Consider the following 13412-nt stretch of genomic DNA (forward strand, 5'->3'; position numbering starts at 1 on the left):
AACAGCTGGAAATTTTTGTGAAGCACTGGGAACCAAGCACTGATTCTTGCCATACCTCACTAGTCACAGTCTGTCAACCTGAAAATGACACATTTATACCTACTCTCTGTTATTGTCCATTAACGAATTCTCAATCCTTGCCAGTAGATTCTTTCCAATCTCACACGCCAAAATTTCTTTACTAATGCCTGTTGTGGTACTTTCTGATAATCTAACCAAACCATGTCCACCGTTCCTCTTTCTCTATACTGGTGATTACATTCCCTTAAAAACTCTGACATGATTCCCTTTCATAAGTCCATGCTAACTTTGATCAATTCTCCCAATATTTTGTTAGCACATTCTTTATGATTGTTTGTATCATTTTCCATGTAACTATTGCAAGGTTAGCAGGTCCATTCACAGAATCATAGAATTATGCAATACAGAAGTCATGCTTCTGCCCATCAAGCCTGCATTGACCAAAAACACCATTCTATACTAGTCCCACTTCCCAGCACTTGGCCCACTGCCTTAAATGTAATAACATTTAAAGTGCTCATCCAAATATTTCTTTAAAGGGTTACAAAGTCACCCACCTTAACTGTCCTCCCATGCAGGACATTCCAGAATCCCAGCATCCCCTTTTGAAAGGAAAAAGTATTTGAATTCCCTCTAAACCTCCGACTTCTCACCTTTAAAGTATGTCCATTGTTAACCCTTCAACTCGGGAGAGCAGTTGCTTTCCATCCATCCACCTGGTGATTATTCACCCCTCATAATCTTGTACATCTCAATCAGGTCACCTTTCAGCCTTCTCTTCCATCTGAACTATCTAGTCTCTTTACATAGGTAAGCTGCTCCATTCTACTCATCTTCCTGGTGAATCTCCTCTGCACCCCCTCCAGTGCAATTACATCCTTCCAATAGTGCAGTTACCAGACTGTAGACAGTACTCCAACTGTGGTATAACAAACATCCTGTACAGCTCCAACATAATCTCTCTGCTCTTATAATCTGTGCCCCAAATGATTGAGGCAAGAGTCCTGTTAGCCTTCTTAACTTCCCTATTAACATGCCCTGCTACCTTCATGGACCAGTGATCCCGAGCTACCTTGTGCCTTGTCATTAATTGAGTACTTCTTTGTCTTGTAACCTTTGTTATGCTGCTGATCTGCACTCAGAAGTTATTGTTTTCTCTCTCTCTCTCTCTCTCTCTCTCTCTCTCACACACACACACACACACACACACACACACACACACACACACACACACACACACACACACACACACCCCGAATAGGTTGGAGGGAGTCTGTTGACTGAACATCTTTTGGGGGACGTGGACCTCAAGGGCATGGCCTGCTGTACAGGCCCATCTTCCCCAGCCTTAGCTGGCAGTGGGCAGGTAGAAGACAGACCCACCTCTGGACTGACCTCAGAAGAAGGGCATCAAATTTGCTGCTTTACAATCTTGAAGTGCTTCCCCATTTTGAGGGTACACTGGAAGATTTTTGTAAATCCTTTTGCTCTCTGCCACCCACCTTGTGAACTGTGATGCGAGCTGTACACGCTAAGCCATTTTGAACATGGCTAATCATCACAGTATATCTTGGCGATCAAAATTCACCCAATCCATCCTCCCCTGTACCTATATTTTGTTAGCATCCTCTTCCCTAGTAACCCCAATATAAGGTATTCATCAAATATTCTAATCTGCCCACATTGCATATAAGCATATTTTACAGATCACCTTCTACCTATCAGACTCCATCTCCACTCTTACTATCCACTTACTATTTCCATGATAAGATATTTCTGGATTAAATTTTAAGTTAATTCTCATGCTATTCTCATATTGTCTCTTTCCCAGTCTTAGTCTCCTCTTCATTCCCCCTTACTGTGTATGCCTGGTTCTTGGCTTGAAGAATTCATCTGACATGCATCAGGCAAACTCTTTTATTGTTTTATCAGATTCTGCAACTCCCTCGACAACCCTGGCTTTGCTTCCCCTGCCTTTTTCTCTCATTGGAAGATACCTGAAATATCTCTTTCTTAAATAACTCCTGGCAATGGGAACATGCCCCGGCTGTAGTCTGTACCATTTACAAGATGCATTTTATCATGTCATCAAAGTTTCTTCAACAGCATCTTCCAAACAACAAAAGCTGAATCTCACATTACCGAAAAATTAAGAGGCAACTGTGTTAAAATTAATTCAATCGCCCACTGTTCTGCTTTTGATTGACAGATCTTCATCATCTTAATGGGACAAAAGTTTAATTAGAATTAGGAACTACTTTAAATAGATAAGGCGAGCTTGTTTTGCTGAATGATCCATGGCCACATCTTATTTCCCACCTTATTTTTCTGCCTCCTGTTGTTTTGGCAAAACAATTCCCATTGCTGGAGACTTTCCTGAGGGACGTTTAAATGACTCTTGCATAGGCACATGGATGATAGTAAAATGTAGGGTATGCAGGATAGTTTGGTCTTAGAGTAGGACAATAGCGCAACATCATGGGCCGAAGAGTCTGTACTGTGCTGTGCTGTTCTATGTTCTATATTCTTAGTGTGTCTAGGCTTACATATGAGAAGTGGACACTTAGTACAGACTACTCTTGGAACTGTAATCTCAGAAGGAATTAAAACCTTCAGTAGACAGAGGAAAGACTGTGTTAACGTAGTAAAGAGCAGCAGGCAGTCTAATTGCAACGTCCAGCAGATGTCTGCCTCCAGTCCAGTCTGAAATGTTCCTTGCCTTTCAGTGGATGACCTTCAAGACTTATTCTGAAATGCATCCTGATTCTCAGATGAAAGTAAATTGCTGAGATTAAGAAGTGGATGTTTCAATTCTCAGAAGAAGTATCAACTCTCCAGCAAAGGGAATTGACAGCAACCTAAGAACTCTCTACATTTGCCAAAACAACAGACGGGCAGACAAATAAGGTGGGAAATGAGATGTGGCCTTGGATCACTCAGCAAAACAAGCTTGCCTTAACTATTTAAAGTAGTTTCTAATTCTAATTAGACTTTGGTCTACTGCTACAATATGTAAGAAATAGATATTCAACTGCAGTGAAATATCTCCACTCTAGTCTGTGGAACGTTTCCAACATTTTTCTCATAAGAACACAGTAGAGAGCAACAAGTGAGAGAGGAAAGAGGGAGAAAACACAGAAATAAGCCTGTATATTTTAACCAACATTATATCAGACAAGTTATATCACACCTCTGAAATGGGAGGAACGCAGGTCTCCTGGCTCAGAGGGGCAGTGTGAAGCACATGATCTAATGAGGAACAGCTTCTGATGAAGCTTATGCAGCCAAATGCAGGTTTGAAAAATGAGAGTTTTATGCTTTGATCCACAATCAAACAAATAATTAGATATTGGACGTTAAGTTATCTCCAGAGTTCCAACATGAACTCTGAAAGAGGAGAAGGACCAAAATATGTTCAGCAGGACAGTCTCCTGGACAGAACTTCTTTACCATTTGACTGCGCAGGGAGAGTATTTGTGAAGCCGAGATGAAGTGCATTACATTTAAATGTGGATGGTAGAAGCTCCTTCCTTTTTTCTTCAGCTAACTGGTTTTATCAATCACATTCCCTGGCCTTTTCAAGGCTTTCAGCATTGCCCTTGGATCCAGAGGCAAACTGGGCACAGAATATCGAGATATGCTGCAGGGACATGTTGTGGAGTAGGCAAAAAATATTGAATGATTAACTCAATCATGAATAGCTGCATCCAGGTTTAATTTGAATGCAAAAGATAAACTGGGTCAGGTAGAATATTTCTGCCATTTGCTGGCAAAGCATAATCTGGCCTGGATAAAAGGGTTGACATTATTTGATGTGCACTCAGCCATCAAACATTTCTGTGGTTTGGTACCAGGCTTATTGTGGTGTCAAACATTCACAAGATTGAGTTGTAGATTGGATGAACTGCTTAATATGTCCAATTGAACGGATGTTGACTTCAGAAATGAATATCTACTGAAGGAAAGTGATGAATTCCAGAGTGTGATTTGTGCGGATTGAGTGGTAAAATAAACTTGTCACCACATTTCACAAGACAATTGGATAAATACTTGAAGGAACACAATTTGTAGGACCATTGAGAAGAGCCGGGCGTGCAATTTTCAAAGAGCTTCTTTTTGTGTTGCAACATCTGCATCGTCTCTGATTTTATTAATCACCAAAAGATGCCTGAATCAGCACACCAAGGAAATATTCCTGGCATTTCTCATTGTTGTTATTATCAGAATCTGTTTTGAATGAGCACAGACACCTAAATGGAACTATCCATGCTTTGCCATGTTTTCTTTCAGCAAGATTTTGAGCACTTCAAGCCAAATTAAAATCAGGTATGGTTACCGTCCTTTGGATGGAGATTTTTCTGGAGCCCATCTGTGGTATATTTTCATCCACCTGTCAAAGACCCACCACCAAATCTATCCATCCAAGCTTTTATACACCATTTCAATTCTCAAGTTTAGAATATAGGAAGCTAAAAAAAAGACACATGTAGGCATACTGACCTATCTTGCAGAATTAAGCATCAACTGAATACATTGCTGGATTGATCCAAATCAACAAACCAACCAATATACCTAAGCATAAAAATGTCTTCCATTGATTTGTTTAAAGTACTAGATACATGATTGAAGGATGGGTCAGCAAGTTTGCAGACAACACAAAGGTTGGAGGTGTCGTTGACAGTATAGAGGGCTGTTGTAGGCTGCAGCGGGACATTGACAGGATGCAGAGATGGGCTGAGAAGTGGCAGATGGAGTTCAACCTGGATAAATGCAAGGTGATGGATTTTGGAAGGTCAAATTTGAAAGCTGAGTACAGGATTAAGAATAGGATTCTTGGCAGTGTGGAGGAACAGAGGGATCTTGGTGTGCAGATACATAGATCCCTTAAAATGGCCACCCAAGTGGACAGGGTTGTTAAGAAAGCATATGGTGTTTTGGCTTTCATTAACAGGGGGATTGAGTTTAAGAGTCGTGAGATCTTGTTGCAGCTCTATAAAACTTTGGTTAGACCGCACTTGGAATACTGCATCCAGTTCTGGTCACCCTATTATAGGAAAGATGTGGATGCTTTGGAGAGGGTTCAGAGGAGGTTTACCAGGATGCTGCCTGGACTGGAGGGCTTATCTTATGAAGAGAGGTTGACTGAGCTCGGACTTTTTGGAGTAAAGGAAGAGGAGAGGGGACCTAATTGAGGCATACAAGATAATGAGAGGCATAGATAGAGTTGATAGGCAGAGACTATTTCCCAGGGCAGAAATGGCTAACACGAGGGGTCATAGTTTTAAGCTGGTTGGAGGAAAGTATAGAGGGGATGTCAGAGGCGGGTTCTTTACACAGAGAGTTGTGAGAGCATGGAATGCGTTGCCAGCAGCAGTTGTGGAAGCAAGGTCATTGGGGTCATTTAAGAGACTGCTGGACATGCATATGGTCACAGAAATTTGAGAGTGCATACATGAGGATCAATGGTCGGCACAACATCGTGGGTCGAAGGGCCTGTTCTGTGCTATACTGTTCTATGTTCTACGTTCTATGTTCTACAACTTACAAATTGCATTTTGCAAACAAATGAAATGAAATGGAATGGAGTAGAAGATTGCAACCTTTCACGGCCATTTTCATTTTAACTCAATAAGCCCTGATTTCAAGTAGACTTTGATTTTTTTCATGTAGACTTTGATTTTGCAGCTCACGGAATTACTTTCCAAGGGTCAGAGCCAAGGGTTGCACATTTCCAAAGCACAATGATCAAGAAAACACGAACTAGCAAGCTAGGAATTTGTAAGATGTTTTGGCACTGGGATTCCAGTCATGCCTAGGGTGAGCCATGTGACAGAGATGGGGGGATGTGTTTCTTCCCCCTCAAGCACGTTTCATTTTTGTCCAAGGACATCCCTGTTTGATAAAATGCAGTTGCCCCAATAATGTACCTTCAAGGGCGGCATGGTGGTTCAGTGGTTAGCACTGCTGCCTCACAGAGCCAGAGACCCAGGTTCAATTCCACCCTCGGGCAACAGTGTGGAGTTTGCACATTCTCCCCATGTCTGCATGGGTTGCCTCCGGGCGCTCCGGTTTCTTCCCACAGTCCAAAAATCTGCAGGCTAGGTAGATTGGCCATGCTAAATTGCCCATAGTGTTCAGGGATGTGTAGATGAGGGGGATGGGTCTGGGTGAAATGCTCCGAGGGCCGGTGTGGACTTGTTGGGCCGAAGGGTCTGTTTCCACACTGTACGGATTCTATGATTCTAAGTCAAAAGCTCAAATTGTGGAGAACCAATACAATAATCCATGAGATTTTGTGTAGGTGAGGTGACCACATGTGGTCAAGGTCAGTGAACACATCTTGAAAAGGCAAAACATACCAACTGTACAAATAGGCTCAGAAATGACTCAATGCATCACGTCCCATTTCCAGAATATACATGTCACATATCTACATCTACACCAACAATCAGAACCTACAGCAGATATTGATATGCTGCACTAGCACCTTTACACACTGAGTGCAATTGCATACCTCATAGACATGTCATCACCTGTCACATTGCCAGCTAGTCAACCATGTCAACCACGTCACTGGACAGATTGCACATACCTCCCCGATAATTTTCCCTTTCTCTTGCAGGGGAAATGATCTATTAATAAAGTAACAGGCATTAACAGGGAAGGAGCAGAAGGGCAGGCTGTAGAGGTGGACTGACAAAAATATTGCCGGATTGCCATTGTTGAGGTTGAGCTCAGTGGCAGGGCTGAAATCATCAAGGATGATGATAATCTCATATGTAATTGTAGTTCATACATCTCACTTCACTCTTATCACAAACTCTCTTCTGATTTAAAGTGTGCAGATTTTCCTACCTTGTTGCACCTTAACTTTTGTATTTTTCCTTTCCAGAACACAAGAAGTTCATTGTATGTGCTTTCTGCATGGTTAGATCATAAACAACAGTACGAGATACCCATTAATCCTAGTAAAAGCTGAAACCTGACCTCCTGCTTCTCCAAGTTCAACACCGTTCCAAGGGCAATACGTCTCTAAAATCTCACAGCACCTTAACATTTTGCGGAAGTATAGGACTTCATCAACATACCAGCGCCCATTTGTACAACCCCAAAGACCAGATTCACCCAAATCTCTCATTTCCCACGTGTAGAACAGATGTGGTTTTCAAACAGGCACACTACAAAGTTTCTTGGACTGGAAATGTTGATACTACAGATGTTCTGGACATTTTTTAGTGTAACTCACAGGCCAGATTATTTATCTAAACAGGATGCTGTTTAGTACATTCCACAGAGTGGATATTTGTAATCTTCTTCAGTGAATGCAGCTCCAAATTCTATTGAAATCCCTGCTGAGCACTGCAGCATGGATTAGAAACTGCCTGACACTTCACTGTGTCACAAACCACACAGACATAGCATCAGTTTAGATACTTATCATTCTTTCTGGATCGCAACACAGGCTCACTCATACAAAGCATTCTTTCCACATGACACAGAATATTGACAAGTGGAAACCTGACTTGGACTCACACCTTAAAATCTAAAAGATGACTATTACACTCTTTAAATGACATTTCTTTAAATCTTAAAACATTCTTCTTGTTATGTTAAGTACATTTTTGTTATTACCTTCCAGGATTTCTTTCTTTCCTGTTCACATTTTTTCTAAGATCTGAATAAGTTCATAAATCTACCACTTATGATAGAGATATATAGTGGTATGATAACTAACATTGGAAAACTTGACAGCCAATGTCCATTGTTCTAAAATACAGATATTTATAATCTTCATAATGAAATTACAACTTTGTTTCACTTTTAAATTTTAGCTGTCAGGTGAGTTCTATTGCTAGTATATTAGAGAACATACATTGCCTATATTGTAGTACACCTCATTCTAGAGACAGATCTATTTTTCATGGGACTTTTTCTTTTGAACAATACTTCACGTTATTTCGCATTTTCCATTTTTATTTTACATATTGGATAACATACAAAAGTAGGGGACGAAATCTTACCTATTGCTGTGATGCCCAGTTCCTAACGGAGGTCAGAGCAGTTGTAGACTGTGTTACTGCTCTGAAGAGAAATCATTCAGAGATCTGATAGGCATACAACTCAGGAAAGGCTGATTTGGCAGATGAGCTAAAATTCTATAAATGTTCAATCCTCCTGAGGGATATTCATTTACTTAAAAGATACCTTGTTCAGCAGTTTGCAATTTGTAGCTAAATGGGAGGTTCAGCACTGTTGGGTCATTTACACACTCTGAATCCTTTCTGCTCCAAAACTGCCTGGATGATTCTTTGCCTCAATTCACATTTGTATTATGCTGAAAATTTTCATTGCTATTTCTTTGCCTTCAGTTTATTCCCCCGATATCCCTTGGTTTTCAAGTTTAAGTGATATATTGGCTCACTCGGAATGTTTCTGTGTCCAGGTCAGATGGTGACCTTATTAAGCTGTATTTCAAGTTGCACACTGCCTATGGAAAGGGGATTTAGGTAGGTGCAGTGAAGCGGGTAATATAATTTGCAGATGAATCATAACAGAAAAAAATGTGAACTTCTACATTTTGGTAGGAAGGTTAGAAAAGCACCATATTATATAAGTGGGAACAAACTGCAGAACTGAGGGACAGGGATTTGCATATCCTGGTTTATAAATCATGTAAGTTGTAGAAGCAGAATAACACCATTCAGCACATCGAGTCTGTTCTGCCATTCAATGAGATCAAGGCTGATCTGAAATCCCTCAATTCCACTTTCCTGCCTTTTCTCTGTATTCTTTCATTCCCATACTAATTAAAAATCTGTCTACCTCCACCTTAATGACCCAACGTCAACAACCCTCTGCACTAAGAATTCCACAGGTTCATGACACATTGAGAGAAGAAAGTCCTCCTCATCTCGATCTTAAATGTGCAACTACTTATTCTGAGCTTGTGCCATTTGGTCCTAGGCTCCCTCACAAGCAGAAACAATATTTCTGTACAAACCCTGTCAAGTTCCATAAGAATCTTGCATGTTTCAATAAGATTGCTTCTTATTTTCCTAAATTCTAATGGACACAGGCCCAACCCACTCAATCAGTCTTTATGAGACAGTTTCTCCATGCCCAGTATCTAGTAAACCTCCTCTGTACTGCCTTCAATGCCAGTATATCTTTCTTCAGATACGTGGTCCAAAACTGTTCGTACTATCGTGATTGGACTAGTACCTTGTATAGTTTTAGCAAAACTTCTCTACTTTTATATTGCATTCCTTTTGAAATAAAAGTCAACATTCCACTCACAGTCATAGAACCATATGCCATGGAAACAGACCATTTGGTCCAACCAGTCCATGCAGAACATAATCCCAAACTAAACTAGTCCCACCTGCCTGTTCCTGGTCCATATCTCTCCAAACATTTCCTATTCATTTACTTACCCAAATGTCTTTTAAATGTTGTAACTATAGCCACACCCACCACTTCCTCTGGAAGTTCATTTCACACGTGATCCACCCACTGTGTAAAAAAAGTTGTCCTTCATGTCTCTTTTAAAAGTCTCCCCTCTCACCTTGAAAATGTGGAAGGCAAATGCACGTATATAATGGACAAAGAAAATGTCAAGGATCTGACAGATATAGTCCAAATGAGTAGCAGTTATAGGTGATGGGGGGCTGTTCATATATGAAAACAGATCAATGAGGCGAATGTACCTGTTCAGTATAAGATGGCAAATTCACACCAGGGGCAGTTCTGCACTGAACTTCAGATCATGATTGTGGACAAATAGAAACATGAGCTGAAATATTCGCGCACCATTCCAATCTAATTATTTCTGAGGTTATTTCCATGTATATCTGCTATTGTGGGCATCCTATTTTTGAAACAACCACTTGCTTTACTCCACCCTTGCCCTTAATCTTCATCTAGCAGATCAGCATGTATCGAAACGTCAGCTTTTGTGCTCCTGAGATGCTGCTGGGCCTGCTGTGTTCATCCAGCCTCACATTTTATTATCTTGTATCTCACTTCTATATTGTTTGCCTTTACTTATACACAAAATACACAACTCCATTTTTCTGTTATTTAAGTGCCCTTTTCGACATGTAGTTTTAACCATGAATATCCATAATTCTTTAGGGGAGATCTCCTTTGTCAAAATATTCTAACTTAATTTTAAGTACATTTATAACCATGCCACCTAATGTTTTAAGGGGATATAGTCACTGCCCAGCATAATAAGATGTGCTGTTTGCAATGGCTCAGAACGTGCCAGAGGGGCAAGCCATTGCAATGCCTGGTGACTAAACTCTTGCTCCTGACCCTTAAGCTCTATAAAAAGGTTTTCAGTCCAAAATGTCCGTAAGTGGAAGTTGATAAAGCTATGTCAAGGACAACAGACATCGCGGATCTTGGCAAATTGTAACTGAAGCTAAAAGTCACTTGCCTGTTATTGTAAAAGTGTGGTAGGAGAATCTGAATTACAATGAATAGGGTAATGAGAAAGCTCATTGTGAAACTTAAATGAAAGCGAAAGTAGAGGGATGGCAGTGGCTGAGAAAAAAGGCGAATTAGAAACAAATTTAGATGCAGAATGTGAGGGGAAATGATTGGGTTAAGAGAGTAAGATTTGTGCCTGAGGGCACAGGGGAGAACAGACAGGTTTTGTCCCTTCAGATTGAGTAACTAGCTGGGACTGGAGATGAGGTGAGAGAGGGGGGAAATGAAACAAATCTCCCAGAAAAACAAAATCCTAAATTTCCAGCAGCACGGAGAAAAGAGAGTTTCATTCTCCAATTAACATCCCCATCTTGGCAAACCACATGGACTAACCTGCTCTTGTATGTCAGCTCCACACTCCTCCCACTGTGCCAGTGATGTCTTCCTATTCCTCGGCCACAATAGTTTTAATTGCCTTTGTTATTACTTGCTGACTTTGGATGCAAGTTTTTTATTATATGTGGATCTTGAGACTTTCATGAAGAAAAAAAAAAGATTATATGCTATCCTGAGGGACAGGTCAGGTAATTACAGAACAGTTAGTCTGATGTCAGAGGTAGGAAAATAATTGGCAAAATACAGTTCTGAGATACAGGATCAATCAATATTTGGAAAGGCAGTGATTGATCAGGGATGGGCAGCATCAACCGAGATCCTGTCTGACTAATTTAGCCTATTTTTCTAAACACCCTGTTCAGAGATGTTATTGCACATTTCTAGAGGAGGTGGAGCTTGAATCTGGGTCCAGAGGTAAGGACACTACCGCTGCACTACAAGAGGGTCCCCTCTTTATTTAAAAGATGATTAAATATATTGATGAGGGTAGTACAGTTGATGCAGTTTACTGTGCATTAAAAACATGGTAGGCCCTTCAGGGAGATTAGAGAGTGTAGAGGGTTGCTTAAAAAAGAAAATAGGAATAAAAAAAAGGGCAAAGGCAGGCCACCAATTTATATGTGTCAATAGGATTAAGGAAAACACTGTGACATTTTATAAAAATATCAAGAGTAAGAGGATTGCCAGGGAAAGAGTGGGGCCTGTTGGAGACCACAGGAGCAATCTGTGCAGGGAGCCAGAGGTCATGGGTGAAGTCTTAAATGGATACATCTTATCTGTATTCACAGAGGAGAAAGACATTGCAGAATCATAGAATCTCACAGTGCATATACAGGCCATTCGGCCCATTGAGTCTGCACCAACGCTCCCATTTTATATCCCTATCTCACCTTCACCTCCATAAGCAATATCTGTGTCTTTGGCTCTGAGTACACTTACAATCTGTTCCAACTTGCTCCTCTGTCCCCCCTGTCTATAGTATAAAAAAAAAATTTCAGCTTTCTCAGTTCTGAACCAGAGCCATATTTAGGTTCAAAACTTTAACTCTATTTTCTCTCCACAGATGCTGCCAGACCTGTTTCTCCAGCACTTCGTTTTTATTTCAGAATTTCAACATCCATTGTATTTTGCCTTTATTTGAAAATGATTTTACATTCAAGAGATACATGGACCAGTTTGAAGATGAGTTATTGCAAAAGAATTCCCAGCTTCTTGTCTGCTCCTGCAGCCACAGAACTTGTATAGTTAGTTCAGTTCAAGTTCTTGTCAGTAGTAACTCCCAGGATATTGATATTGGTGGATTCAGTAATGTAATGTCATTGGATAGCAAGGGGCAATAATTGGAGATGGTTATATTTGCTACTTTGCAGTTCAGTGTCGCCTTGCCTGAATCTAAGGAATTTTGGAAAATTAACATCAGTGCATCCACTACCTCAATAGATTAGGTTAGTTTCCCTACAGTGTGGAAGCAGGCCCTTCGGCCCAACAAGTCCACATCACCCCTTGGAGAATCCCACCCAGACCCATCCCTGAACACTACAGGCAATTTAGAATGGCCAATCCACCTAGCCTGCACATCTTTGGACTGTGGGAGGAAACCAGAGCACCCGGAGGAAACCTGCGCAGACACGGGGAGAATGTGCAAACTCCACACAGACAGTCACCCGAGGCTGGAATTGAACCCGGGTCCCTGGTGCTGTGAGGCTGCAGTGCTAACCACTGAGCCACCGTGCTGCCCAATGAGCATAAGCGCATAGTGTGAGATCCCTCTGGACCTAGCTTGCTTATAACCCTGCAGATCCATCAATTTGCATATGATGATAGCTTCAGGATTGTAATCTCACTAAGTTCCTCTGCACATTCCAGTCCCTGATTTACAGCTTTTACTGGAATTTGTTTTTGTAGCATCTTTTGTGAGGACAGAGCAAAATATTTGTTCATTTCATTTGCCATTTCCTTGCCATTTTCCATTAACTCCAAACTCAAACTCTACAGAACCAACACGCACTTCACTTACTCCTTTTCTTTTTAACTATCTGGAGGAGCTCTTGATATCTGTTTGTGCAGTACTAGCTAGCACACTCCAAACTATTCCTCCAGATTAACCCTTTTGTAGTTCTTTGCCATTCTTTACATTTTGACCATTCACCCAGCCTGTGCAAGTTATATGCATTTTCTCTAAATCTGATGCTTTCCCAATGAAGTTCTATTCAATCTGTGAAACACAACACAATGATGAAATTGATGACACATTCCAGAAACTTGGTGACTAAAACACTTCTAATGTTTCTGAGACTTTCAATGTTCTTTTCTCAGAAGCATTCTTGTAGTTTTAAAATTCAAAAATACCTCGATTAACCCAGAATGTACTTTTTAATTTGTTACTTTTGTTTTCTGGCAATCTAATCTAAAACTCCACTCATAAAATTTCAAAGGCCATGTTGCCCCTGACTGTGCATCTGAAATAGTGTTTCTCTTCATCACTTCAGACAAAATCAATATTAGAAGCTCTGAGGTCAAATGTACCTTTCCAGCACACACTGAGATTAATCTCTTCTATT

General features: G+C 40.7%; 1 protein-coding gene across 3 annotated transcripts in view; it reads right to left on the reverse strand.

The window, feature by feature from the left end:
* The window catches only part of LOC125459463 (immunoglobulin superfamily member 22-like), an 83528-nt gene extending 72654 nt beyond the window's left edge, over positions 1-10874 (reverse strand). For 2 of the 3 annotated variants that reach the window (XM_059651853.1, XM_059651851.1), the window contains exon 1: positions 8043-8134. The gene's annotated coding sequence lies outside the window, so the exon portion shown is untranslated. Of the gene's footprint in view, positions 1-8042; positions 8135-10848 lie in introns of those variants that run through there. The other variant, XM_059651852.1, reaches the window with a different exon arrangement.
* Between the last annotated feature and the right edge of the window lie 2538 nt (positions 10875-13412).

This window comes from Stegostoma tigrinum, chromosome 17, assembly GCF_030684315.1.
Source record: "Stegostoma tigrinum isolate sSteTig4 chromosome 17, sSteTig4.hap1, whole genome shotgun sequence".
Classification (NCBI taxonomy): Eukaryota; Metazoa; Chordata; class Chondrichthyes; order Orectolobiformes; family Stegostomatidae; genus Stegostoma; species Stegostoma tigrinum.